General features: G+C 54.6%; 1 long non-coding RNA gene and 5 other non-coding genes across 6 annotated transcripts in view; 1 reads left to right on the forward strand and 5 right to left on the reverse strand.

Moving 5' to 3' along the window:
* The window catches only part of LOC148090291 (uncharacterized), a 29,705-nt gene extending 10,507 nt beyond the window's left edge, over positions 1-19,198 (forward strand). Inside the window, exons 2-3 of the long non-coding RNA XR_015713884.1 lie at positions 18,427-18,527; positions 18,995-19,198. This is a non-coding gene — a long non-coding RNA (uncharacterized LOC148090291). The remainder of the gene's footprint in view (positions 1-18,426; positions 18,528-18,994) is intronic.
* Positions 19,199-20,695: 1,497 nt separating this feature from the next.
* LOC148090292 (5S ribosomal RNA) lies at positions 20,696-20,814 on the reverse strand. The gene has a single exon (XR_015713891.1). It is a non-coding gene; the product is annotated as a 5S ribosomal RNA (ribosomal RNA).
* A 1,006-nt stretch (positions 20,815-21,820) lies between these two features.
* LOC148090293 (5S ribosomal RNA) lies at positions 21,821-21,939 on the reverse strand. The gene has a single exon (XR_015713892.1). It is a non-coding gene; the product is annotated as a 5S ribosomal RNA (ribosomal RNA).
* A 1,008-nt stretch (positions 21,940-22,947) lies between these two features.
* LOC148090294 (5S ribosomal RNA) lies at positions 22,948-23,066 on the reverse strand. Its single transcript, XR_015713893.1, has one exon. It is a non-coding gene; the product is annotated as a 5S ribosomal RNA (ribosomal RNA).
* A 1,006-nt stretch (positions 23,067-24,072) lies between these two features.
* On the reverse strand, positions 24,073-24,191 carry LOC148090295 (5S ribosomal RNA). Its single transcript, XR_015713888.1, has one exon. It is a non-coding gene; the product is annotated as a 5S ribosomal RNA (ribosomal RNA).
* Positions 24,192-25,200: 1,009 nt separating this feature from the next.
* LOC148090296 (5S ribosomal RNA) lies at positions 25,201-25,319 on the reverse strand. Its single transcript, XR_015713894.1, has one exon. It is a non-coding gene; the product is annotated as a 5S ribosomal RNA (ribosomal RNA).
* Positions 25,320-25,917: the final 598 nt, after the last annotated feature.

Consider the following 25,917-nt stretch of genomic DNA (forward strand, 5'->3'; position numbering starts at 1 on the left):
TGGAAAGAAATGAAAATGAACACACAACAACCTCAAATCTAAGGGACACAGTGAAAGCAGTCCTGAGAGGAAAATTTATAGCACTACAGGCTTACCTCAAAAAGCAAGAAAAAATTTTAATAAACTATCTAACCCTATAACTTAATTAGAAAGCTCCCCTGTGAAGCCATCTGACCAGAGCTTTTGTTTGCTGGGAGTTTTTTTTATTACTGCTTTGATTTCATCAGTTGTTATTGGCCTATTCATGTTTTCTGATTCCTCCTGATTTGGTTTTACATGGTCTCACTCATATGTGAAATCTAATAAACAGAATAGACTGAGGAACAAAATAGATCCAGAGACACAGAAGCATGGAGCAGACTGAGGGATCTCAGAGGGAAGGCAGAGGTTGGGGAGTGGGGGAGAGATTAATCAAAGGACTTATATGCTTATATGCGTAACCCACGGACACAGACGACAGTGTGGGGAAGGTGAATGGGGGGTGGAAAGGATCAATGGGGAAAAGGGGGGGGAATCTGTAACACTTTCAACGATAAAGATAAATTAAAAAAATAAGAATAAAGGAGTGAGTTGACTGATTCTAAGTATCATTAGGAAACAGCTATGAAAGAGTGATCTATGAGCAATGAAAAGGAGCTTGACCATGAGACGCCTCCTGTGGCCGATCAGCGCGAGCAGCCTGCTGAGGTGCCAGGCCTGCCTCGCCTCCAGAGCCTTTAGGGGCGTCTCCTCTGCCTGGGAAGCTCCTCTCTAATCTTTGCAGGGGGCTGGCTGCGTCTTTGTTCTTCAGGTTTAAGCTTCGGTGCTGCCTGTTCAAAGAGAGGCATTGTTTCAGACCTAGGATGGAAGCTGACATGACGTCTCTATTGAATTTGACCCTTCATCATGCTCCACACAGAGAATGGTTTCTCATTCTCTGTACCATTGACCTTTTGGGCCAGATAATTCTTTGTTGTGGGGCATTGTCCTCTGCATTGAGATTAATCAAAGAACTTATATGCATATATGCTCTGATCATTATGTTAATTGCATTGAATTTGGATCTTATTAACATTCATTAGCTCTATATTCTTTCTTTTTTAAAAAGAAATATATATCTTTATTGATTTCGGAGAGAGGAAAGAAGAGGGAGAAAGAGGTAGAAACATCAATGATGACAGAGTCGTCATCGATTGGTTGCCTCCTGCATGCCCCCTGCTGAGGATCAAGCCCAAAAGCCAGGCATGTGCCCTGAGCCGGAATCGAACTGCAGTGCCCTGGATCCTAGGTCAATGCTGAACCACTGAGCCATGCCCGGCCAGGCATTAGCTCCATTTTACGTATGCAGGTAACACCCTCTCTTACCAACCACCCTCATGACAATCTCAACTATCTCCACACATTTCAAAATCTCCTTTGGTTGAGAACCACTGACTTTGAACCTTTGATCATTTTGGAAGCTGAATGATCTGCCTGTGGTAGCCACTATTTGTACTGTCACTCAATTCAAATTATTTCCTAACTGCAGTTGTGATTTTTTGTGTGGAGTTATTTGGAAGTGTATTTCATAATTTCAGATTTAAAGGACTCTCTACTTCCCTTTTATTATTGATTTTCAGATTAACTGCAATGAGCTCAAGAAACATACTTTATGTAATTTATTTATTTTTATTTTTTTAATTTTATTTTTGTTTACAATATTACAGATGTCCTTTTTGTCTCCCCAATGACCTGCTCCACCACGTCCCTTCCCCCTCCCCAGTCCCCCCCCCCATTGTCCATGTCCTTGGGTTGTGCGTATATGCATATAAATTCTTTGGTTACTCTCTCCCCCTCCACCCACCTGCCCTCTTCCATCCCTCTGACATTCGTCAGTCTCATCTATGCTTCCATGTCATTGAATCTATTCTGTTCATCAGTTATTAAGTTCTTTAGATTCCACGTATAAGCGAGGTCATGTGATATTTGTCTTTCTCTGCCTGGCTTATTTCACTCAGCATAATATTCTCCAGGTCCATCCACACTGTCCCAAAGGGTACGAGATTCTTCTTCTTTACAGCTGCGTAGTATCCACGGTGTGAATGTCCCACAGCTTTTTTATCCATCACCTACTGATGGGCGCTTGGGCTGTTTCCAGATCTTAGCTATTGTAAACTGTGCTGCTATGAACATCGGGGTGCATATATTCTTCCTGATTAATGTTTTAGGATTCTTAGGATACATTCCTAGGAGTGGGATCACTAGGTCAAAAGGCAGCTCCATTTCTAATTTTTTGAGGAACCTTCATAGTGTTTTCCACTTTGCAATTTCTTGAAATTTGCTTTATATAAAGTACAATATGGTCACTTTAAAAAATGTTCCACGTGTGCTTCTCTGCTGCCATCTCTAGCGCATGTTGGGAATAACAGCGCAGGTCAGCAGGAAAAGTTAAATTTATGTTGTGCTCACATTGTTTTATTTTCTCTTTTACTTACTAATTTTTTGTGTGGGAATCTATTGGTCTGAAAGAGGTTTGCTCTATTCCTGAATGAGAGTGGTGTGTTAGGTCTCGTATTATGATTATGACACTTTCTATTTTGGTAGCTCTGTTCTATGTAATTTCCGTTATGTAATTAGGTGCATTGAAATTGGATCTTCCTGGTAAATTGAACTTATAGATGTAAGGTGCTCTTCATTTATTTGTTCAAGTTTCTTTTTTGTGGGTAACATTTTAAATCCTCATTCGTGCAGATCCTGCATATTCTTGTTAAGGTTGTGGCTAGGCTTTTTATCAGTTTCATTGCTATTGGGTCTTTTCATTGATTATATGTTCAACTTCTGTTTGTATCTATAAGAAATATTTATTTATGCATCGTATGCTCGACAACTTATTCTTAAGGATCCTCTTGCAGGAATTACCTTAGTTGAGTAGAAACCTTTGTATAAAAGGGGCCCAGTTCTGTGAACTTAGATTAAAGGCTTAATGTCTCTGAATGTTCAAATAGTAAGTTCTTATTGGGGAAGGAGCATTAAAAATAACTTGAAGGTTTATTTTATTCATAATTTGCAACGTAAAATATATATTTGTAAGCTTCCAAATTTGAAAACAAGATGGCTTAGGTTAGATATACAGTTTTACAAAGAGGAATGTGCTATTTTGGAGCTCAGATTTCTAGTATGGCATAGAAAAGCCACCTTCTAAAACTTATAGGAGAGGCCCTAGCTGATTTGTCTCAGTGGTTAGAGTGTTGATCCATGGACTGAAGGGCCCCGGGTTGGATTCCAGCCAAGGGGACATGCCTCGGTTGTGGTTGCATGCTCGATCCCTGGCCCCGGTCTGTCCCCCACCACACTCTTTCTGAAATGCAATGGAAAAAATATCCTCTGGTGAGGATTCAAACAAACAAACTCATAGGAGGGAACCACTCCAGTTTTTTGATGATCTGTGATTAGTTGAATTAAATTTTATGATTATTTTAGTGTGCACTCTTTTAACTTAGAAAAAAGTTCAATGTAAAACTGTACAGTGTATTTCACTGGCATCAGCCTCATTCATCTGGTGCCCAGAGTCTCATGCTTTATTTAATCTCACGATGTTTTGTATAGTAAAGTTTCATGGTTATATTTGTTTGACATTTCAGTGGTCAGGGCTTTACCGGTATAGAGTTGTGGGTTAATATTTTAGTGGTTGGGTTATTAATTTTTTTAATGACAAATAAGTTTATTGATGAAATTAAGTCAATTTAAAAAAAGATTTCTAAATGTCTTTCAATTGGGTTTTGTTTTGCATTCCTTGCTTTTATTTCCCCCCCAATTTATCTTTACTGTTGAAAGTGTTACAAATGTCCTATCGCCCCCCCCCCATTGACCCACTCCACCCCCAGGGTTAGGTTTTAAGCTTAGGGTCCTGGGTCCCTGCTCTAGAGTCCTCTTGACAGTGCAAGGGTCTGGAGTCTGTGGTTCAGCTCCTGTGTCTGGCATCTTGCATCTGGTAACTGGTATCTGGTGTCCAGCACCCACTTAAAAGATCTGGGTTCCTAATCATGGATCTGAGTTCTGACTCCAGTGTCTGTGGTGTTTAGGTTGAACTGGACCTGGCTCTTTGTCTGGTGTCTGGATTCTGGTTGGGTGAGGCTGGTTTCCTGGATTCCTGTGTGGGGTCCATGTGCAGCTACATTGCCAGGTCTGACATATGGTGTCTTGTGTCAGACAGTCTCTGGCATCTAGTGTCTGGCATTCATGGTCCAGTGTCTGGCTTTGGGTCTAGGGGTTAGCTTTTCATTTTGGGTCTGCTATGGGGATGGGGATGGGGTCTGAGTCTGGCTCTGGTATCTAGTGTCTGTTAACTGATGGTCATTGTCTTCAATTCAATGCCAGCTGAAGACCTTAAGTTGGGGTGCGGTGAAAAGGAGACTTCATTCATTGAAAATAACTCAATGGTGTTACAGCATGGCTGGGAGAATAGCATGGCTGTTGAGAAGCTCAGTGTTTTTACAGGAGAATGATGAAGCTGCATCGATGTGGAAGCAGCTCTATTGTGCTACTTCTGAATTGTGAAGCACAGTGGCTCTGAGGGGGCCCTGGGGTGAGGCTGCCCTGGGTGAATTCCCTTTCAGGCTACACAGCTAAGCTCTGCTCTGCTCTAGTACAGGTGTTCCGGTCTGGTCCTGTCATTTATTCTTTGTCTAGTCTTGATGTCTTTATCAGTCCATTCAGTGTGGGAGGAAGTTTTCAGGTCACTCCCTGAATTGAGGTATGAGAAGTCCCTGTGTGGAAATGGATATGAGGCCATTAAAAAAAATTTGATCCCAGTCATCCACAAGGAGCCCTTCATAGTAGGTGTCAGTTTTCTTTTCAGCCACATATCTGCTCTGCTGTGTGAGCTGCACCGGGAGTCCTGTGGTAAGGGAGAGCTGGAGGCTGGGTTTTCTATCCCGGCTCCGACAGCTATGAAGGAGAAGAGGGGAGTCTGGGGAAGAATGCGGTAGACCTGAGGGCAAAATTTCCATTATTGCTTGACACCGGTACGTGAGGGCAGAGTGGGTTTTTGTGTAAGGGACAAGGAGGAAATTGGAGATGGATTACTTATTATCATCGAATCTTTTACTTGCTGCTTTAGGTTTTGTTATTTATAGACAATCATTGCTTTTTACTCTAATACACTTATAAATAAATTACACCTTTTTTAAAAATCCATGAAAAGAACTCTGATTTACAAGTTTCTAGACAAGTCCTATCTTTGAAATGAAATAAAAAATTTGTAAGTCTAAGAAATACCTGAATTCATAAATACACTGACAAATAATCAAAATGAACAAGAAATTGATTATGGAACTCAATAAACCATTGTTCTCAATAAGTCATTGTTCTTATGACTTTTTAAAATATTGCCAATTTTTAAATCTCTATTTTCCAAATATAAGAAAAACTAAAAGGAGACATTCTACATTATTAACAAGGGCTTATTCACCAGGTTATAAGGACTGATAACTTAATAACATTCACATCACAATAGACTCCCGGAGGGAGACAAAGAGGTCAATGACTATGACTTACAATGAGGAGATTTTTGTCTATTGAAAATACATTAATTAGAGAAAACGAGATGGCGGCGTAGGTAACAGCTGCCGCCTCCCACAGCCACATTAAAATGACAACTAAAATACAGAATCACCATCACTCAAAACCTCCTGAAATCTGGCTGAACAGAACCCCTACAACCAGGGAGCTGAAGAAGGACTGAGACCAGTTGGAGGGGAGATGCGGGCAGATCAGGACTGAATCCGAGACTCGCCGTGGGCCCACACCTGGTGCCACGGTTTAAACCCAGGAGGGACATCTTGGAGGTGGAGGTTTCCTGGAGGAGTGAGGGGTGCCAGCCCCATATCATGTCCCCCAGTCCAGGGCTCCAGAGCCAGGAAGAGAAACCCCCACAACTTCAGGCTGTAAAAACCAGCAGGGACTGTCGCTGAGAGTTACAGAGGGTGTGGGAGTCCCAGGCAGCTCCTCTTAAAGGGCCTATACATGAACTCAGACATGCTTCCTTTGAGCTCCAGTGCCAGGGAGCAGCTTGAAAGGAATCTGGGACACTTAGGGAGGAACTAACCTGCCTGAAATTGGGATGAGAGCTGGAGGGGCAGGTTTTTCGCAGGCAGAAGAGCTTGCAGAGGCCATTGCTCCTTTGGCAAGCCCTCCACCCACACAGCCAGCAGGCAGGAGCCATATGTGAATGTCCAGTATCCGGCTGACACCTTTGGCCGCACCCAGTGATTCCCGGAGGCCCCATCCCTTCCCACCTGCAAGTTCATCCAAGCCATTTCCAGTGGCTATTCTATGCAAGTGACCTCTCAAGCCTTATGCTTAGGATTTTTCTAAAGTCTCGCAAAAAAGCATCAGTGTGCCTCATATGTCTTGATAAGGGGCCCCAGGCCTGGCACTAGTGGCAGCCTGCATTGGCTCATAGCTTGGCCTTTCCTGGACAACACCAAGCCCAGCACAAATAGCAGCCAACTACGGTTTGCTGTGTAGCTCATGCTGGGTAGCCCTGGGCAAGGCACTGTCAGAGGCTGACTTGGCAGCCCCCCAGAAAGCCTCAGAGACAGTGGTCAGACTCAACCATGCTGGATTACAACCCTACCACATCCATGAGTGACACTCAAGGGGTGCATTTGGTGAACACCAAAGCCCCCCTGAAGTAAATCCTTCTCCATAGGGGTGTCTCCAGTATAGCAGATCTTTGGCTGTAGTTGCAGCTGGTCCTCACAGCTGATTGGCCTGGGGGTCAATTCCTCCCAGTGATGCCAACAGCAACCAAGGCTCAACTACAACAGGACAGTGCACACAACCCACGCAGGGGAGCACCTAGAAGGCACAGCTCAGGTGACTGGACCCTACAGGACACCTCCTACACAAAGCCACTCCACAAGTTCCAGGAGACATAACAGCTCTACCTAATACATAGAAACAAACACCTGAAAGCAGCCAAAGTGTGGAGGCAAAGAAACATGTCACAAAGGAGAGGACAGAAGAAATCTCTAGAAAAGGAACTTAATGAAATAAATCCAAGCAAGCTAACAGATACAGAGTTCAGAATTTTGTTTATAAGGATTCTCAACCATATTAGTTAGAGTATTGCGAAAACAACTGATCAATTTGAACTGAACAATATGAAATTAAGGCTATATGAACTGAAATGAAGAATAATTTATAGGGAATCAACAGTAGAGTAGAGGACGCTCAGAATCAAATCAGCAATTTGGAACAGAGAGAACAAGAAACACCCAACCAGAAGAGCAAAGAAAAAAGAATCCAGAAATATGAAGATTGTATAAGGAGCCTCTGGGGCAACTTCAAGAGGTCCAACATTTGTATTATTGGGGTGCCAGAAGAAGAGAAAAGAGAGCAAGAAATTGATAAGCTATTTGAAAAAATAATTACAGAAAACTTCCCCTACCTGGGGAAAGAAATAGACTTACAAGTCCAGGAAGCACAGAGGGTCCCAAACAAGAGGAACCCAAAGAGGCCCACACTGAGACACATAAGGAAAATGCTAAAGCTTAAAGGCAAAGAGAATCTTAAAAGCAGCAGGAGAAAAGCAGTTAGTTCCCTACAAGGGAGCTCCCATAAGATTGTCACCTGATTTCTCACCGAAACTTTGCAGGCCAAAAGGGAGTGGCAAGAAATATTCAAAATGATGAAAAGCAAGAACCTACAACCAAGATTACTCTACTCAACAAAGCTATCATTTAGAGCTGAAGGTCAGATAAAGAGCTTCACAGATAAGAAAAAGCTAAAGGAGTTCATCACCACCAAACCAGTATTATATGAAATGTTGAAGTGTCTTCTTTAAGAAGGTAATGAACAAAAGAATCTGACAAACAAAATAGACCAAGAGACATTGAAGCATGCAGCTGATGGTCATATCTCAGATGGAATAGGGACAGGGTTGGGAGGTGGGAAGAGATTAACTAAAGAAGTTATTTGAGTATATGCATAACTCATGAACACACAGACAATAATGGAGTGAAGGCCTGGGGGGGGGGATTATGAGCGATGTGGAGGGGGTCAATGGGGGAAAAAGTGGGACACCTGTAATACTTTAGCAATAAAGATAAATTAAAAAGTGATAATAATAGTGGCCCAGCCTGCATGGCTCAGTGTTTGAGCACGAACATTTGATCCAGGGCACATGCCTAACTTGCAGGCTAGATCCCCAGCAGGGGGTGTACAGGAAGCAGCTGATCAATGACTCTTTCTCATCACTGACGTTTCTAGCTCTCTCTCCCTCTGTCTTCCTCTCGATGAAATCAATAAAAACATATTTAAAAAATAATAATTGGGGTACAATACACGTAACACAAAACTGACCATCTTAGTCATTTTTACATCTACAATTCACTGGTCTGAAGTATATTCACACTGCTGTGCAGCCATCAGGACCCCCACCTCCACAACTCTTTTCATCTTGCAAAATGGAAACACTAACTCCTTGTCCCCTCTCCTAGTGTCCTCTGGAAGCTTCCCTTCCACTTTCCATGCCTGGGACTATGACGCAAACAGGATGCCATGGAAGTGGGGTTATCTGTATTTGTCCTTTTGTGGTGGGGTCATTTCCCTTAGCATAGTGTCGTCAAGATGCATGCATTCGGTCCTGGAGTGTATCCGAATTCCCCTCCTTTTAGGGCTTAGTAATACTGTGGGAGCAGGTAGTTTAGGTTGGGGAGGGTGAAGGGGCTGGCAGCTCCCTCCCCACTGTCCCGTTTTTGGCTCCTTCCTTGGAGGCTGAGGTTTGCTCCTGCAGGGCTGCAGATTCCCAGCCCGCAGATAACCATCCAGGTCTGGGAACCAGGAACAGAGCTCCAGCTGTTCCTGGGAGATGAGGACCTTCTCCTCACTCCCCAGACAGCCCTGCAGCTTTCACTCAGCTAATTTAAATATTAGGCACATGTATAGTTTTATTTTTATTATTTTTAAAAAATACATCTTTATTGATTTCAGAGAGAGGACGAGAGAGATAGAAACATCAATGATAAGAGAGTCAGTGATTGGCTGCCTCCTGCAGGCCTCCAACTGGGGATCAAGTCCATAATCCGTGCATGTGCCCTGACCGGGAATAGAACCGCAATCTCCTGGATCCTAGGCCAATGGTCAACAGCTGAGCCACACCTGGCTGGGCAGCACATGTATAGTTTTAAACAAAAGTTGAATTTCTAGCGTCAAAAGGAGTCATTTAAATATCTCTGCCCAGGCCCTTCCATGCAGCAGGAGCAGCCAGTGAAATGGACCCCAAGAGTCTCCTCCTGGCTTCTGCCTGTTCTTCCCGAGCCTCCTGGGCAGTGTCTGCGCCCTTTCTTGGTTTCCAGGGCTGGGGCAGGTTTTGTCCTCAGCTCAGTGCTCCTGCCCTCCCCCAGAGAAGGCTTGGCTGACCCTGATGACCACCTCCACCCCCACCCAGGGGGTCCCATCATTCCCCAGAAGTCCCCAAGACCCTGAGAAGTTCTGGCCTCAAACCATTAACAGACAGGCACAGATCTGTGGTCTGACCGAGCTGTTCACATGGGCGATGTGAAGCCAGGAGGGGACATTTGCAAGGCCTTCCAAAGTGTGACCTGTTCATGTATTCATCATATGTTGAGGAGTGCTTCCAACCTTAGGCCAGGTGCTAGTCACAACCCTTGGGCTCTTACAGACACTGGAAGAATGTTTAAACTGATTTTAACATGTAGACACCACCCTTGTGATATGCCAGGTGTTCCCATCGCTTTTGAAACATTAATTTTTAACACTCTCCATAACCTCAGAGAGGGTAAGGTTTTTATTATTTCTGAGTGTCAGATGTGGAAACCGAGGCACAAATAATACTGCTCTCAAACCTTGTGCTTGTAAAGTACAAATATTAGCACCTCATAACTGCTGTGGACCACACATCTGGGCACAGTTTAGCTGGGTTCCTCTGCCTCAAGGTCTCTGTGAGGCAGGAGATGGGTTTGAACTTCAGCTCAATTGGGGAGAGGCTTCTTCCCAAAGTCATTCACCTGCTGTTCATCAGGGTGCAGTTTGGACTGAGAGCCTGGGTTCCTGCCTGCTGGCCTGGGCCTTCCCTTGATTCTCTCCTATGGGGCATCTACATAGGGCAGCTCAAACCATGGGCTCTTTCTCTCCCTGTTTCAGAGATATGACAGACAAAGACAGAGAGACAGAGAGACACATACAAAGAGAAAGTGAAATAGAGGCCAAGAAAAAGGAAGGGAACTCAAGGATGAGAGTATGAGAGAAGTGTCAGGAGGACCTGACATCCCATCACCTGGGCTGTACTCTACATTGTTCAGGAGCCAGTTACTGAGCCCTTAGCAGATACAAGAGAATGTTCCCAACCAGAGTCTGGAATCACTAGAAGCCACTGTGAAGGCTCCTACCACATGGACCTACATGAGGCACTTGGTCTGGTTCTGAGCCTAAGTAGAGACCCCTGGAAGATTTTACGCCAGTGAATGACAATATTTGAATTTCCTGTCATTTCAAATCCTTAAAGATGCAGACTTGAAAATGAGGCCAAAGTGGGTAGTGACTCTCCCAAGACCACAGGCATGTTTTGCGCAGGATTCACCTGGGGTCCCCCTTATTCTTGTCCTTCTTCCACCTCTACACTTGTGCAGCAGATTCATGGGAGAGCAGCCCACAGATGTTAGGGATGTTATATCATCCATACCTGATGGTGTCCTTGGGAAATGGTGTTTAGCGTCATTTTCATTGTGCTGGTTGGCAGGTTGATGAGGCCCTGAGAGGCACAGAGGCTTCCCCAGGACACGGATCTTGGGAGAAAAGGAGCTACGAGCTCAGCTTTCTCCTCCTAGCCGGAGCCCTAGTCCATCCCGAGGAAGCTGTGGGATGGCTGGGTTAGGTGCTGGTGTGCAGGTCTAGACATGTCATGGGCGAGGAAGATGAGTGTTCGGAAGCCCAGAGGAGCTTTCGGTGGCTCTGATTGGAGGAAGGGGTCCAGGTCCCAGAACCTTGAGGGGTGACCTCACTTCCTTGGTGACAGGCCCCCAATAGAACTTAGAACTCTGGTAACCAGCTACCCACATTCTAGAGACAACTGCCTTTCCAGATCACTTGACTGGAGGTGGTCAGGAGACTAGGATGTCTCTCTTTTGCTTCCCATGCTTCTGTGGCTCTGGGCAGAAAAAATCCTGAAGTGAGAGATGTTTCTGTTGCTGTAGAAATTGGTGCAAACGCCACCGTGGACAACCCTTGCCCTCTGGCCCGAGGCACCATCTGGTAACAGAGGGCAGCCTAAGGTAGGCCCATCCAGGCCAGACCCCAAATGGGGTCCCACCTTGGCAGCTCTACACCTCTTACCTCTCCTCCTGAGTATGTGTGTGTGCTGGGTGTAGTGAGGGAAAGCGTGGGGTGAGGGGGCTCATCCTGGGCAGTAGGTTGTTAGGTATCAGAAGCCTGGAGGGTCTGTCATGTTCATGGCCCAGGTCATGGCTTACAGGAAGGGAAGTTGAGTGCTGGGGACCAAGCTCCTTTATCCACTTGTTACTATGGAGTCCTCCAGGGTTCATCGTGTTCCTTCCCTGCCTGGAGGTCTTTGCAGATGGTCCTCTGTGCCTGATCTGGGGAGCAGCATTTGTGGTGGGCATCTCCCCCAGTGACAGTGCCCAGGGAGGCCCTTGATGCCCCTGGTCTGGGACTGGGCCCTGACTCTGTAGACCTCCAATGAAGACGTTATACAGGGGCTGACTGACGTGTTAACTTATGCCAGGAGCCTGTATAAAGGACAAGAGGACCGGGCCAGGAAAACGTTCTCCTGCCGGTCTAAGGTGAGAGGGGGCCCAGGTGACTGGGTTGAGACCAGAACCCAGACTCAAATCTGGGGCCTCAAAATTTTACAGGCCCACTCCCAAAGAAATCTTTACTTCCAACACTTCCCACCAGTTCCTGGTAGGCTAGAATTCCAGTCTTCAAGTATTTGTTGGGATCATAGAGAAAACATCTTTTGCTGTCTTTGCCTTTTAATCATTTCATTGATTAACTCCCGGCCCCATGTATCCTGTGGACCAGTCCCAGCTTGACTTTCCTTGGAGACCTTCTCCGAGCCTCACACATCATCACACTGACAAATGCTGTGTATTTAAACAAATGGGAAGGGATTAAGGTATTGGATACATTTCTCTGCCACTTGTCATCTCGGAGAGCATGGCCAACCAGTGTAGGAGGCCAGGTCAGGAGCTGGGGCCTCACTGCCCTCACATCCCATAAAGAAGGGAATTTTCCTCAGTGACCCAGCCTTTCACTGCTGTTAGACCTTGATGTGATTCAGTTCTTGCTAGTTCAGCAGGGCTGCCGGGAGCATCCCCACTGTGTCCTAACACACTGTGGTAGTTTGCCAAGGCTGCCGTTCCACAGGACCACAATTGGGGTTGGAGGCCCCTGATGCCTCCTGGCTCAGTGTCCGCTCTGTCTTTGCAGAGCTCCCAGGAGAACATCATCAAGGTACTGGACCACAGGCCCCACTACACCATCTACCGGGTCAGGGTGCAGGTGCAACAGGCCCACAACCCCTTCAAGTGCTGGTCTGCGGTGAGAACTGGCCCAGGTCGATCTCCACACCAAGGACCCCAAAATGACCAGGGAAGACCAAGAACCCAGATTCACATCTGGGGTCTTCCCCAGTGCCCTCCTAGAGCCTTCCCACTACAGTGTCCACAGTCCCATGACAAAGGAGCCCAGACCTCCAGTCCTCCCTCCAGCTACATGGAAGAGAAAAAAATCACTTCTCACATACTTGTAGGAATATTAGAAAAAAGAAAATGTTTCACTTCACAGTAGACCACGAGAGCATTTGCACGTTGCTGTTTTCTTTTTTTAAAAAAATATACCTTTACTGATTTCAGAGAGAGGAAGGGAGAGAGAGAGAGAGAGAGAGAAACATCAATAATGAGACAGCCATTGATCGGCTGCCTCCTGCACACCCTCACCTCGGGATGGAGCCTGCAATCTCAGCATGTGACCTGACTGGGAGTTGAACCATGATCTCCTGTATCCTAGGTTGATGCTCAACCACTGAGCCATTCTGGCTGGGCTGTTTTTCTTCTTTTAACTACCCACCCCAGGTATCCTGTGGAGCAGTCAGCTCCACTGTCCTTGCAGACCTGGTGCAGTAACAGAGGTCACTTGTCACAGTGATGCAGCTTTTCAGTGCTGTGGACATTGCCCTAATGCAGTTCAGAGGCCATGTCAGCAGTGCTGCTGGGAACACTTAAGTGTGTCCCAGTGGACAGTATAAGGTGCTTGGGCTGCCGTAACACAGGACCACACTGGGTGGAGTGAACAGCAGACATTCATTTTCTCACAACTCCAGGGGCTGGAAGTTAGAGCTAAGGGCTTTTCTCCTGAGGGGTCTGTCCTTGGCTTATAGATGGCCATCTTCTCTCTCTGTGTCACATGGACTCCCCTCTGTGCTTCCATGTGTCCTCCTCTCCTTTTCAAAGGACTATGGTCATGTTTGACTAAGGCCCACACCACTGAACTCATTTAACCTTGATTACCTTTTTAAAGACTAAAACTTAAATGCAGTCCCATTCTGAAGTTCCATGGATTCCAAAATCATAGAATTTGGGGGACACAATTCAGACCACAATGTATAGTATCCTCCTCTGGAGATAGTCGCCCCCCTGCTGGTGGAAGGACAGGCACATGTAAAACTTGCCCAGCTGCAGGCAGATTCCAGATCCAAAGGGCTGTAGCAATGATGTTGCCAACAGCAGTTTCTGATGATGGCCGCTGCCTTGCTCCCAGCCTGGCCCTTGGGTTTCTCACTCACTGAAATATTTACCTATACGGTAACAATTCTCCAAGGCCACTGCAGTGTTCCTTCTTTGACAGTTGCCTCACTGGTACTTTGACTCACCTGTCAGCTTTGCATAGGTCACATAAATTTGTTCCTTCTTGGGTCATCTGCTCAGATTCCTCATGATCACCTTTCTCCAGTCTGGAGTCTCCAGGCATTTGCCCCTTTGCAGAATCTGGGGCCTCCATACTGGGGCCCTTTTACACTAAAGGGTCTCATGACACCCTTTAGTGTAAAAGGAACAAACATAAGTGTCTTTTTTGAGGTCAATGGTTTTCATAGGCCATGTCTACAGTGTACACTGTCCCCAAACTGGGGAAGGACAAGATACCTAGACACTTTCCATCAATGTCAGGAGCAGATAAGTCTCAGGTAGCTGAGAGGGAATGTCATACAGGACAGTTATCACTTCTTAGCTGCATGACCTTGAGGAGACAATTGACATCTGCAAGCCTCTGTGTTCTCATCTCTATAATGGGAATGTTTCTTGAGGACTCATGGGGACAATGCTCTTCATAAGGACTATTAAAACAAGGAGGTCTGATATTCCTCAGCCAAAAAAAAGAAAACATGCCTAGAAGCTAACAATTGTATGAACATCACCCCCCCCCCACCACCACCACCACCACCAAACTTAAGTAGTATTTTGAAAACCTAGAACCTCGTTCAACCTGGGCATTGCTGTCCCTCCTCTTGCACCTGCCCTTAAGGGGCTGGGACTTCCTGGGTGAGTTCCAGACCTCAATCCTACTGGGATTCACAGTGGTGCATTTGACTGGATGTCCCTCCTTGTCCCACCCAGTATGTGGCTGAGTTAACTTTTAACCTACATGAGGCCTTCAGGCCCAGCCAGGTGTGGCTCAGCGGTTGAGCGTCGACCTGGGATCCAGGCGATCGGGGTTCGATTCCCAGTCAGGGCACATGCCCGGGTTGCGGGCTTAATCAGTGACTCTCTCATCATTGATGTTTCTATCTCTCTCTCTCCCTCTCCTTTCCTCTCTCTGAAATCAATAAAAATATATTTAAAAAAAAAAATGAGGCCTTCAGGATGCAGACCCTCCAAGAAGGCACCCTGGAGAAGGTGGCGTCATCCACGGTACCAGGTTTCCAAGATGGAATCCCCCCCACATCTGCAGGTTCATGTTCATGTACCCAGACCTCTCTAGAGCCCAATGGTTCCTGGGTGAGCTGTTTACTAGGTGAGCGCATGCTCCCTCTTCTGCACACTAGTGAGTCTGCCCACAGTTAGCTGTGTGTCTTGAAAATGTCACCATACTGTCTGAGCCGCAGTTTGCTCCACTGAAAAGTGGGGTGGTAGAGGAGAAACTTCATAAGGTTCTTGTAGGACTACTTTGAGCCAGTCTTACCTGCTGCCTGGCTCAGCAGAAAGGGCTGCTGGGAGTGCTGCGGTTGTTTGTGGTAATTATTTTTCTCTGTCCTGTGAAAGTCCCCTGACTCTCCCATCAGCAGCCTGATGGAAAACAGCCTGCCAAGCAGTTTGAGATTTCACCTAGCTGGCCTCTGTTCTGGTCCTTGGTGTAGGCAGATTAGGGATCTCTGGGGAGAGGTGACAAGGGGCCCCGGGCCCACTCAGATATCTGGGATGGTTCTGGTTGGAGTTAATTTGCAGGACAATGTATATTAGGCTCTTACTACCAGCAGGCACTTTTGGAGACACTTAGCCTAACTCAGTGAATGAAACAGACACAATCCCTGAGTATCAATTCAAGTCAGCGAGTCAGACAATCACATTGCCCATCATTCACAGGTCCTGTCCACCAGCCATCAGATCTGATGTAATCAGGGTGTTCACTGCATGTGGAGATAAAGGGCCATATAATGACCAGGGTGATACACCACAGGACCAAGTCATAAAGTGAGTGGTCTGCGGGTCCAGAAGGAGGCCTCCTGTGACTACAGGCTGGAGGCTTAGGGTGAATGGGCCCTGACAGAGCCCTAATTTTACACATTTGCTGATTCCCAGGTGAGGGCTGAGGTCTTGAGGCTTCTACTCCAGGAGGACAGGGGTCAAAGAGAAAAGTGGATGGGTCGCAATCCCCCTAACACCAGAGGCAAGGCTGGAATGAATTGTCCCCTAAAATCCTATCCCCACCACAGACCCATCCAGCTCTGCCTGCTCCTCTTCACATGCATCTCTCCTGATGGCCATGGCCAGGCTCAGAACAAAACTGTGGTGTGCAGGTTGCTCACATGTCTGTCTCAGTCCTCAGCCAGATGTCCAGGTACACAGAGGGCTGGGCTGGGCTGTGTACAGGACCTTCAGCCCAGCTGTCAGTGGGAGGAAGACTCACAGACTCTGTGTTAAACCTGCTGGATCACCATTCCTGCTATTCCCATGACAGCCACACAGGGGTCGAAGGTGGCATGGGGCTGGTGTCTGGATGGGCAGGAACAGCCATAGAGGCTCAGTCCCAAACAAGGGTTCCATGGGAGGGCAGTGTGGAAGGAAAGACCAGGAATCTGACTCTGCTGCCTACCTGACTCTTTGCAAGGCCATTTCTTCTGTGATGGGAACTTGGCTGGATCGGGTTCGATACTTCAGCCAACCCCTACATTTCCCCTGGGTCATACTGAACCAGGCTTTTGTGTGGGTGAAACACCCTGCCCTACACCTGGTGCACCTCCTCCAAAGTCTTTGGGTAGAGCTGGAGCATCTTGAGCCCACTGGGGCAGAGCTGGAAGGTGAGGGGACTGCAGTTTGGGAAGATGATCTGGGGGTTGTGGAGTCTGGGTTTTATGGGCTGGAGGACCCTCAAAGTCAGTGGAATCTTTCCTGGCTCTTGGAAGGCACGGGACAGTGAGGCATGTGGGTGAGCCAGTCTTTCTAACCTGCTCCAGAACCACCTCCAGAGCTTCAGAGCACTCCAGAGCCAGAGAAAAGGCCTGCTGCAGGGCTAGAGCCTGATCCAGCTGTGCTCACACTGCAGCCAGAGTCACCCACATCAACCTTTCCTGATCTGGAGCAAGCACCAACCTCACTTTCAGCCCCAGGGCCAGCTCTTGGGCTGGAGCCATCTAGACCACCAGCTTTGATATAAATTCTAAGAATAAAGCCAGTGCCATCCCCAGCATCCAACTACCCCTGGGCTGTGACCACTAAGCACCAGTTAAGGGAGGAGAAGGATAATATCCTGACTGTCCCTCCAGGACTGGTGGCAGAGCCACTGACAGCTATGGATGCAGCTATGGGGGAGCTCTCCGGGTGAGGTGGGAGAGGCCTTCCCTCTGTCCTTAGCTGCCCGGACTGCCTTTCCCTTCTCTGTACTCCTATGATCTGGATCCAAATTCCAGCTCTCCCACTTGGCACCCATGGGTCCTGGACAATTTTCTCAACCCCCAAGCCTTCTCTGTCCACCTGCGGACATGAGATGGACACTCACAAGATCTGCACAGAGTGGCTGTGCAGATTAGATGAGGGCAGTTACACAGAAAGCTGGTTGGGGCCTGGATGGTATAGAGCTCATTGTGGTCAGCCATGTACATGGGTCCCCCATCTCTGTGCCCATGAGGCTCGGTGGCTTCAGCACTTATTAGGCACCTGATGTGTACTTAACTACAAAGGAGAACGAACAGTTCATGGTTGTTGCTGCCACAGAAGAATGTGCACTGAATAGGGATTTGGGCCATAGGGGTGATCAGATCCTGCAGGATGCCCCTTGGTGAGCAGACATGAGTCACATCCTGGAGTTTGGACTGAGGAAAGGCTGGAGGCAGGTCTTGGGCCCTTGGCCATCCAGTGCTGGGTACCCTCGGTGGACAGAGAATGAATCCCCACCAGTCTTGGGCCCTTGGTCATCCAGTGCTGGGTACCCTCGGTGGACAGAGAATGAATCCCCACCAGTCTTGGGCCCTTGGTCATCCAGTGCTGGGTACCCCCGGTGGACAGAGAATGAATCCCAGGTACTCCAAGGCTCAGGCCACATCCCCAGGTTCTTGAGTTTCAGTCTTGACCAGTGACTCCTGCTGGAGGTTGGGGACCTTGAGCTGGGGTATTGCCAGGCTGGGTGACACTTCCCTTTCTCCCAAGGACTGTTCCCAGAGGTGCTTCTTTACCAATACCTGGGCTCTATCTGGTCCCAGTGAGAAAATCCTGGCAATGAGCAGCTGGAACCAAATGTCCGTGCCACCATCATACAGTTCAATCGTGTGGCCATCTGTGTTATGACTATCTGCCTTGGGCACCCAAGCATGATGGCCCAGGACAGGGCCAAAGTGGTGGAGCACTGGGTTAAGGTGGCCAAGGTATGTGACAGGAGGCCCAGTGGAGTCTCTATGTGGAATCTTGAAAAAGGCCTCTACTGCTTTGTCAACCCTCAGGACTGAGGCCTTGGGCCTGAGCCCCAGCACAGTCTCTAGGTCCTCTCTGCCAGGGGCATGCTGACCTTGACTCTCAGGTCTCAGTGATGGGGTTTACTTCCTACTTAGTTCTTTCCTTGGCTTGTGCTAAGACTTGCTCTCTGTGAGTTTTGGTCTTTGGGTCTTAAACATGCCCACCCTGGGCATCTGCCTCACCCAGGAGGGGGTATCTATTGAGGGGGACTGAAGCTAGAGCTCCAGCTCACCACCTCACAGCCCATCTCTCCCCTTCCCAGGAGTGCAGAACCCTGGAGAACTTCTCCCTACATGCCATCTTGTCGGGTCTGGAGAGCATGAATGTCCATCGCCTAAAGAAGACATGGAGAGAAGTTTCCAGGTGTGTGGGCCTCTTCCATCAGAGGATTGGGTGTCTTCCATATGTCTCCCAATGTCCCCTTACCTCCTGGGAGGCAGCCAACCCTGGGGACAGGGACTGGGTTGGTGGGTGGAGTGTCTAAGCCTCCCTGGGACCTCAGGCCACCAACTGTGTTTCAGGAGTCTGTTTCCTTAAATGTCAGAGACTGCATTGAGAAAAGGTGCAGATTTGCAAGTGTTTCCAGCACCAGAACCCTATGCCCAGCTGAAACAAGAACTGGTCAAAACTGCTCAATAGCAATGGGAATGGGGGCCCAGTTGACCAACATGAGAGCCCTGCCCCAGTCCCACAGAGACCTTCCTGCTCAGAGGAACCCATGAAGACCCTCACCCCGGGACTTTGAAACTTTAGATTGTCAAAAGGAATTTGCCCTTAATGCCCCTCACCTATCATTCCTAAACATGTCTCTCCTCTGTCCCTCCCCTCAGGAGGAGCACAGTCAATGAAAAAACTGTGTAAGGAAGACAACCCAGCAATCTGGAAGAAGCTCATGAAGGTAGAGCTAGGTGGAGATCTGGAAAGAGAAGAGGGTGTGAGGGAAGCAGGGACTGTGCAGGATGTGGCTTTGGTAGTTTGTCCCTTAAAGATTCTCTGAAAATTTTCAACCTCTCTCTCCTGATTAAGAGGAAGAGTTTCTGTTTGGTCCATAAGCAGGCAGGGGGCAGTTTCAGAGGAAGGAGGCCCAGTCACAATACACAGTGGTGGTGGCTGGGCTGCTGCAGAATGGGGTGCAGGGCTGGCAGATTGAGCACGTCTCTGGATTTCATGCGGATCCATCCGCTGGCACTTAGCTTCTTCTAGGCTGTGGGGTGAATGGGGTGGGTGGGTACCTTTCCTCCCCAAACCAGCCCAGCCTGTCCTCAGGAAGCCAGGGCCCTGCTGCTCCTTCGGTCTTCATCACACATCCAAGGAGAGTGACCCTGCCTGCCCCAGGGATGGGCCCTGCTGGGGATTTCCCGTTGCCAAATGAACAAAGGGCTGTTTGGCCATGCGTCCCAACTGCTGGACCAGAGACAGAGGTGTGCATTCTGTGCTTCCCACTGCCCCATGTAGCACTCACTACCAGTCTGTCATAGTCAGGATTCTCACCCAATGCTCAGTGGGAAAAAACATGGGCCAGGATGCTTCTGAAAAGTGTATTGGGAGCTGATGCATTGTTAGTGAGGGGGGAGCTGGAGCACTAGGCTCATTTCCTCTCATTGACACACCCTCTTGGGTGCGTCAGATGCTCAGGATGGGCACATTGAGCACAGACCTCAGATGTTTCATGTCGACCAGGTGGCAAAGTGTTCCCTCACCGCAAGCCGCAGGGGGCGCGGCGTTGTCTGGGCTCGCTGACCGCCCCCCCCCCCCGCCCCTCCCAGACACCTTCTCCAGGCGCACCAAACGCGCCCGGGCCGCCTGCTCCTGGGACAGCCCACGGGGGTCTCTGCCAAGGGCGGGAGACAGCTGGGGCTGGGAGGCTTGGGGCCGGCGGCGTCGGGGGTGGGGGGTGGGGGGGGCGCGGCGTTGCCTGGGCCCCCGGCCGGGTGCCTCCCCTGTAGGCGGCTTGCGGGATCGCGCCGTTCCCCGCCTTTCGGGGCACCGGGTCCCCCAAGGGGGACTCTGCGGTCTTCCCCGGCATAGCGCCGTCCGACGGGGCGCCACGCCGTCTGGGCGTGCCCTGTGGATCCCGGGAGGCGCCCTTCAGTGATGGTGGGGCCGGGGCTCCCATCCGGGAGCCGGGTTCCCAGAGGATGCCACCGGACGTCGCCTCGCACGCCCCGCCCCTCCCAGACGCCTTCTCCAGTCGCACGAAACGCGCCGGGGCCGCCTGCTCCTGGGACAGCCCACGGGGGTCTCTGGCAAGGGCGGGAGACGGCCGGGGCTGGGAGGCTTGGGGCCGGCGGCGTCGGGGCGCTTGCGGCGGGGGGAGGGGAGCGGTCGCCTTCCGCTCGGCGGGCGGCGGGTCCCGGGGCCCTGCCCCGGGGACCGTGGAAACATCTGGCGGGCAGGACAGGCCGGGGCGGCCTGAGCGCGCAGCGGGCCCCGGGCGCGGGCGCGCTGGCGCTCGGCGGGCCGCCCGGCACGGGGCGGCCGAGAAAGGAAAGAGAGCAAGGAAGGAAAAGGAGAGAGAGGGCCAAAGAAAAAGCCTACGGCACCCGGTATTCCCAGGCGGTCTCCCACCCAAGTACTAACCAGGCCCGACCCTGCTTAGCTTCCGAGATCAGACGAGATCGGGCGCGTTCAGGGTGGTATGGCCGTAGACGCTGGAGGCGGCCTCCCGGCGCCCCAAGAGCCCGCGCCTCCTCCGCCTCCGCGGCCCCCGGGCCCCCGCACGCCCCGGCTGCGCCCGCGCCGCCTGCCGCGCGCCTCCCCGGGACCCCGGAGACCCCCGCGGTGCGGGGCCCTGCCGGGGCGGCGCGCGCTTCCCTTCCCGAGCCCAGGGACGGTGCGGGGGGCGGGGGGGGGACGACGACGACGACGACAGCGCTTTTGCGGGAGGGACGCCCTGGGGGGCGCCCAAGGGGGTGCCCTCCCCACCCGCTCCGGACGCGGCCCCCTTGCGGGTGGCGGAGGGCGGGGACCGCCCCCGGCCTCCCGGGCCACCCGCAAGCCGCCTCGGGATGGGGGGGTGGGAGGTGCGGGGGGCGCGGCGTTGCCTGGGCCCCCGGCCGGGTGCCTCCCCTGTGGGCGGCTTGCGGGATCGCGCCGTTCCCCGCCTTTCGGGGCACCGGGTCCCCCAAGGGGGACTCTGCGGTCTTCCCCGGCATAGCGCGGTCCGACGGGGCGCCACGCCGTCTCGGCGTGCCCTGTGGATCCCGGGAGGCGCCCTTCAGTGATGGTGGGGCCGGGGCTCCCATCCGGGAGCCGGGTTCCCAGAGGATGCCACCGGACGTCGCCTCGCACGCCCCGCCCCTCCCGCCCCTCCCAGACACCTTCTCCAGGCGCACCAAACGCGCCCGGGCCGCCTGCTCCTGGGACAGCCCACGGGGGTCTCTGCCAAGGGCGGGAGACGGCTGGGGCTGGGAGGCTTGGGGCCGGCGGCGTCGTGGGCAGCGGAGCGGCCGCGTTGCGCTGGGCGGGCGGCGGGGCCCGGGGCCCCGCCCCGGGGGCCGTGGAAACATCTGGCGGGCAGGACAGGCCGGGGCGGCTTGGAGCGCGCAGCGGGCCCCGGGCGCGGGCGTGCTGGGGCTCGGCGGGCCGCCCGGCACGGGGCGGCCGAGAAAGGAAAGAGAGCAAGGAAGGAAAAGGAGAGAGAGGGCCAAAGAAAAAGCCTACGGCACCCGGTATTCCCAGGCGGTCTCCCATCCAAGTACTAACCAGGCCCGACCCTGCTTAGCTTCCGAGATCAGACGAGATCGGGCGCGTTCAGGGTGGTATGGCCGTAGACGCTGGAGGCGGCCTCCCGGCGCCCCAAGAGCCTGCGCCTGCTCCCCTCCGCGGTCCCCGGGCCCCCGCACGCCCCGGCTGCGCCCGCGCCGCCTGCCGCGCGCCTCCCCGGGCCCCCGGAGACCGCTGCGGTGCGGGGCCCTGCCGGGGCGGCGCGCGCTTCCCTTCCCGAGCCCAGGGACGGTGCGGGGGGGGGGCGGGGGGGTAGGGGAACCACAGCGCTTTTGCGGGAGGGACGCCCTGGGGGGCGCCCAAGGGGGTGCCCTCCCCACCCGCTCCGGACGCGGCCCCCTTGCGGGTGGCGGAGGGCGGGGACCGCCCCCGGCCTCCCGGGCCCCCCGCAAGCCGCCTCGGGATGGGGGGGCTGGGGGGTGGGGGGGGCGCGGCGTTGCCTGGGCCCCCTGTCGGGTGCCTCCCCTGTAGGCGGCTTGCGGGATCGCGCCGTTCCCCGCCTTTCGGGGCACCGGGTCCCCCAAGGGGGACTCTGCGGTCTTCCCCGGCATAGCGCGGTCCGACGGGGCGCCACGCCGTCTCGGCGTGCCCTGTGGATCCCCGGAGGCGCCCTTCAGTGATGGTGGGGCCGGGGCTCCCATCCGGGAGCCGGGTTCCCAGAGGATGCCACCGGACGTCGCCTCGCACGCCCCGCCCCTCCCAGACGCCTTCTCCAGGCGCACGAAACGCGCCGGGGGCCGCCTGCTCCTGGGACAGCCCACGGGGGTCTCTGGCAAGGGCGGGAGACGGCCGGGGCTGGGAGGCTTGGGGCCGGCGGCGTCGGGGCGCTTGCGGCGGGGGGAGGGGAGCGGTCGCCTTCGGCTCGGCGGGCGGCGGGTCCCGGGGCCCTGCCCCGGGGGCCGTGGAAACATCTGGCGGGCAGGACAGGCCGGGGCGGCCTGAGCGCGCAGCGGGTCCCGGGCGCGGGCGCGCTGGCGCTCGGCGGGCCGCCCGGCACGGGGCGGCCGAGAAAGGAAAGAGAGCAAGGAAGGAAAAGGAGAGAGAGGGCCAAAGAAAAAGCCTACGGCACCCGGTATTCCCAGGCGGTCTCCCATCCAAGTACTAACCAGGCCCGACCCTGCTTAGCTTCCGAGATCAGACGAGATCGGGCGCGTTCAGGGTGGTATGGCCGTAGACGCTGGAGGCGGCCTCCCGGCGCCCCAAGAGCCCGCGCCTCCTCCGCCTCCGCGGCCCCCGGGCCCCCGCACGCCCCGGCTGCGCCCGCGCCGCCTGCCGCGCGCCTCCCCGGGACCCCGGAGACCCCCGCGGTGCGGGGCCCTGCCGGGGCGGCGCGCGCTTCCCTTCCCGAGCCCAGGGACGGTGCGGGGGGCGGGGGGGGGGGGACGACGACGACGACAGCGCTTTTGCGGGAGGGACGCCCTGGGGGGCGCCCAAGGGGGTGCCCTCCCCACCCGCTCCGGACGCGGCCCCCTTGCGGGTGGCGGAGGGCGGGGACCGCCCTCGGCCTCCCGGGCCACCCGCAAGCCGCCTCGGGATGGCGGGGTGGGAGGTGCGGGGGGCGCGGCGTTGCCTGGGCCCCCTGCCGGGTGCCTCCCCTGTGGGCGGCTTGCGGGATCGCGCCGTTCCCCGCCTTTCGGGGCACCGGGTCCCCCAAGGGGGACTCTGCGGTCTTCCCCGGCATAGCGCGGTCCGACGGGGCGCCACGCCGTCTCGGCGTGCCCTGTGGATCCCGGGAGGCGCCCTTCAGTGATGGTGGGGCCGGGGCTCCCATCCGGGAGCCGGGTTCCCAGAGGATGCCACCGGACGTCGCCTCGCACGCCCCGCCCCTCCCGCCCCTCCCAGACACCTTCTCCAGGCGCACCAAACGCGCCCGGGCCGCCTGCTCCTGGGACAGCCCACGGGGGTCTCTGCCAAGGGCGGGAGACGGCTGGGGCTGGGAGGCTTGGGGCCGGCGGCGTCGTGGGTAGCGGAGCGGCCGCGTTGCGCTGGGCGGGCGGCGGGGCCCGGGGCCCCGCCCCGGGGGCCGTGGAAACATCTGGCGGGCAGGACAGGCCGGGGCGGCTTGGAGCGCGCAGCGGGTCCCGGGCGCGGGCGTGCTGGGGCTCGGCGGTCCGCCCGGCAGGGGGCGGCCGAGAAAGGAAAGAGAGCAAGGAAGGAAAAGGAGAGAGAGGGCCAAAGAAAAAGCCTATGGCACCCGGTATTCCCAGGCGGTCTCCCATCCAAGTACTAACCAGGCCCGACCCTGCTTAGCTTCCGAGATCAGACGAGATCGGGCGCGTTCAGGGTGGTATGGCCGTAGACGCTGGAGGCGGCCTCCCGGCGCCCCAAGAGCCCGCGCCTGCTCCCCTCCGCGGCCCCCGGACCCCCGCACGCCCCGGCTGCGCCCGCGCCGCCTGCCGCGCGCCTCCCCGGGCCCCCGGAGACCGCTGCGGTGCGGGGCCCTGCCGGGGCGGCGCGCGCTTCCCTTCCCGAGCCCAGGGACGGTGCGGGGGGGGGGGCGGGGGGGTAGGGGAACCACAGCGCTTTTGCGGGAGGGACGCCCTGGGGGGCGCCCAAGGGGGTGCCCTCCCCACCCGCTCCGGACGCGGCCCCCTTGCGGGTGGCGGAGGGCGGGGACCGCCCCCGGCCTCCCGGGCCCCCCGCAAGCCGCCTCGGGATGGGGGGGGTGGGGGGTGGGGGGGGCGCGGCGTTGCCTGGGCCCCCGGCCGGGTGCCTCCCCTGTAGGCGGCTTGCGGGATCGCGCCGTTCCCCGCCTTTCGGGGCACCGGGTCCCCCAAGGGGGACTCTGCGGTCTTCCCCGGCATAGCGCCGTCCGACGGGGCGCCACGCCGTCTGGGCGTGCCCTGTGGATCCCGGGAGGCGCCCTTCAGTGATGGTGGGGCCGGGGCTCCCATCCGGGAGCCGGGTTCCCAGAGGATGCCACCGGACGTCGCCTCGCACGCCCCGCCCCTCCCAGACGCCTTCTCCAGGCGCACGAAACGCGCCGGGGGCCGCCTGCTCCTGGGACAGCCCACGGGGGTCTCTGGCAAGGGCGGGAGACGGCCGGGGCTGGGAGGCTTGGGGCCGGCGGCGTCGGGGCGCTTGCGGCGGGGGGAGGGGAGCGGTCGCCTTCCGCTCGGCGGGCGGCGGGTCCCGGGGCCCTGCCCCGGGGACCGTGGAAACATCTGGCGGGCAGGACAGGCCGGGGCGGCCTGAGCGCGCAGCGGGCCCCGGGCGCGGGCGCGCTGGCGCTCGGCGGGCCGCCCGGCACGGGGCGGCCGAGAAAGGAAAGAGAGCAAGGAAGGAAAAGGAGAGAGAGGGCCAAAGAAAAAGCCTACGGCACCCGGTATTCCCAGGCGGTCTCCCATCCAAGTACTAACCAGGCCCGACCCTGCTTAGCTTCCGAGATCAGACGAGATCGGGCGCGTTCAGGGTGGTATGGCCGTAGACGCTGGAGGCGGCCTCCCGGCGCCCCAAGAGCCCGCGCCTGCTCCCCTCCGCGGCCCCCGGGCCCCCGCACGCCCCGGCTGCGCCCGCGCCGCCTGCCGCGCGCCTCCCCGGGACCCCGGAGACCCCCGCGGTGCGGGGCCCTGCCGGGGCGGCGCGCGCTTCCCTTCCCGAGCCCAGGGACGGTGCGGGGGGCGGGGGGGGGGGACGACGACGACGACAGCGCTTTTGCGGGAGGGACGCCCTGGGGGGCGCCCAAGGGGGTGCCCTCCCCACCCGCTCCGGACGCGGCCCCCTTGCGGGTGGCGGAGGGCGGGGACCGCCCCCGGCCTCCCGGGCCCCCCCGCAAGCCGCCGGGGGGGTGGGGTGGGGGGTGCGCGGCGTTGCCTGGGCCCCCTGCCGGGTGCCTCCGCGGCGGGCGGCGCGCGGGATCACGCCGTTCCCCGCCTTTCGGGGCACCGGGTCCCCCAAGGGGGACTCTGCGGTCTTCCGGGCATAGGGACTGATTGCTGAATGTAGCGGCCCCGTGGCTGGGATGCAGGTCTCTGGGAGAGCTGTGACTCGCGTGTCCTCATCTACGTTGATCCGCAGTGTGACCGGG

Source organism: Miniopterus natalensis, unplaced genomic scaffold, assembly GCF_054644295.1.
Source record: "Miniopterus natalensis isolate mMinNat1 unplaced genomic scaffold, mMinNat1.hap1 Scaffold_69, whole genome shotgun sequence".
NCBI lineage: Eukaryota > Metazoa > Chordata > Mammalia > Chiroptera > Miniopteridae > Miniopterus > Miniopterus natalensis.